At 45.5% G+C, this 2,500-nt stretch overlaps 1 non-coding gene across 1 annotated transcript; it reads left to right on the forward strand.

Annotated features, from left to right (window-relative positions):
- Positions 1–1,825: 1,825 nt before the first annotated feature.
- On the forward strand, positions 1,826–1,897 carry Trnae-cuc (transfer RNA glutamic acid (anticodon CUC)). The gene has a single exon. It is a non-coding gene; the product is annotated as a tRNA-Glu (tRNA).
- The last annotated feature ends 603 nt before the right edge of the window (positions 1,898–2,500 follow it).

Here is a 2,500-nt window from a genome sequence, read left to right on the forward strand (position 1 = left end):
ATCGGCATGCGCGATTCGCCGAACTGCCAAGTGTGCAACCAAATAGACTCCCTGGAACACCGTTTCACATGCCGGGCAAGCCTGCAGATATGGCAGACGTGTAGAAGAATGGTGGCACACATGAACAGGGCGGCCCACCGTAACATAGAAATCACGGAGCTCACCATCCCAGAGGCAAAAAGCTTCCCTCGGCCAAAGCGCGTCGCTACCATGTGGACACTTGCAATGACAGCGCATGCGATAATCGCCAAAAAGCAGACGGACACAGTACAGTTCCTCACAGATCTCTGGGAGGAGCACAAAAGGGCCAGGCAGAAAAAACAACTACCGGCAGAGGTTCCAGAACTATCTGCAGATCGCGCTGGACGCCGCCTTCAAAGACGCCCTCCGTCCCCACATGCCGCGACCGACACCGCCATCGCCGACGCCGTCACCGCCGACGCCTACACCGCCGACGCCACCATGACACACGACGCCGACACACCACGCCCTCCCATAGCTCCTCAAGACCTCACCGTTTGCTGACGCAGGCATCCCCACATCCTCCAACACCCACAAAGTGCGTGTTTCGTGAGTGTCTGTGATTTGTGTGACAAGTGGCAGTGCATCACCTGCGATCTGACATGTGAAAGAGTGGGTTACAGCAATCATATCGTCACACAACTAGGGAAAGTGCTAAAATATTGGTGATCTCCTGCGTGTCCAAAAGGTGATTTGTAAGTACTGCACAAATTCACTAACACTTATTTTAATAATAGTGGAAACCATACACAGTTGTGACAAAATGCAAAATGACGATTTGCTATGATTTATTACCATATATCAAATGTTTTCCTCTCATTTCTCTCCCTCTCTATCTCTCTCTCTCTCCCCCTCGCCCAATCTCCAACCACAATCAAACAACTCTCCCTAAACTTACTATCCATATTCATGCGTATACTTTGTTTTCTTGAGTGTACCATAGAAATATGTCTTAGTCAATAGGTTTAACCAAATTTAAAGGACGCCATCTTTAGGCGCCAACAAAATAAACCTCATTAAATGCCATAAGAAAATACAGCTCTAATAAGTGCACACAGAGCTGGAGCTGGAAATAGACTAGAAAACAAACAAATATAAAAAAACACAAAATTTGCTTAATAGAGAGAACTAAATCATAAAGAAAATACAAGAAAGACTATATGAAAAGGAAAGATACGATTACTGTATGTGTAAACCTAAATGTGCCTTTGATCAAGCAATGTATTTTGTTAATCTGTAAATAAAAGTTTATCACGTTACAAAAAAAAAAAGGTTCGATTCCAGGTACCGGAAATTATTTTAATATGTTTATTCCTATCGTCATTGTCCTGTGAGGGGAGACATTGACTAGAACGGAGCGCTTGCCGGTGTTGCTGCCGTACGTTCGAAATGCCGCCCAAGACTAGCGAGAAGGCCGGCAAGGCGCAGAACAACATTTCGAAGGGCGACAAGAAGAAGAAGCGCAAGTGGAAGGAGAGCTATGCCATCTACATCTACAAGGTGCACCCTGACACGGGCATCTCGTCGAAGGCGATGAGCATAATGAACAGCTTCGTGAACGTCATTTTCGAGCGGATTGCCGCAGAGGCTTCTCGCATGGCGCATTACAACAAGCGCTCGACCATCACGTCCCGCGAGATCCAGACCGCTGTGCGGCTCTTGCTGCCTGGCGGGCTGGCCAAGCACGCCGTGAGCGAGGGCACGAAGGCGGTGACCAAGTACACGAGCTACTAGTAAGGAGGTGGTTACTCCGACCCCGCCGGAGCATAGGGGTGTCAGCATGTAAAAACAGAAAGGGTCAACATCCGGTATGGTCTAGTGGTTAGGATAGCTGGCTCTCACCCAGCAGGCCCGGGTTCGATTCCCAGTACCGGAAATTATTTTGTTCTCACGCTGCTGAAAATAATGTTGCAAACTTTAAATTGCTGATGTATATTTTTTTTATACATTTGTTGTTGAGAGCGACATTCGCTCACAGGAAGCGACCTCATTACACAGAAATGTGCTGAGCTGAAATACAATAATTTTTGCAATACCAACTTACTTTTTCAGTTGAAATTTTAGATTTAACAAATTTCGTCCTGTTTCTTTAGAATGTTGTAAAGTAGATTAATATGAACAACTGACAGACTGTAAATAACGTAACAACACTCAGTACTAAATAACCTTTCAGATTGTCGTAAAAATTATAACAATAAAAAACTCAAGATGATGAGATTATTCCTATACCCGCATAGCTGTATGAAGGTGCTCTATTTGCAACTACCGGTTTCACATCGAATCTTCAGGTTTACCTGTTAAGTATATAAGTCAATGCGTGAAGTTTCTGAAATCGTAGTATTGGCATTCAGCAAAAAAACATCATTCATTCATTCACGCGATCAGGCCCAGAGGACCGCGCGCCACCACAGTTAGAGCTCTCCATCCGTCTCTGTCTTCTGCTATCTGTCTCCAGTTTTCCGTGACTCCCAGCTGCAAC

This window comes from Schistocerca gregaria, chromosome 9 (assembly GCF_023897955.1).
Source record: "Schistocerca gregaria isolate iqSchGreg1 chromosome 9, iqSchGreg1.2, whole genome shotgun sequence".
Classification (NCBI taxonomy): Eukaryota; Metazoa; Arthropoda; class Insecta; order Orthoptera; family Acrididae; genus Schistocerca; species Schistocerca gregaria.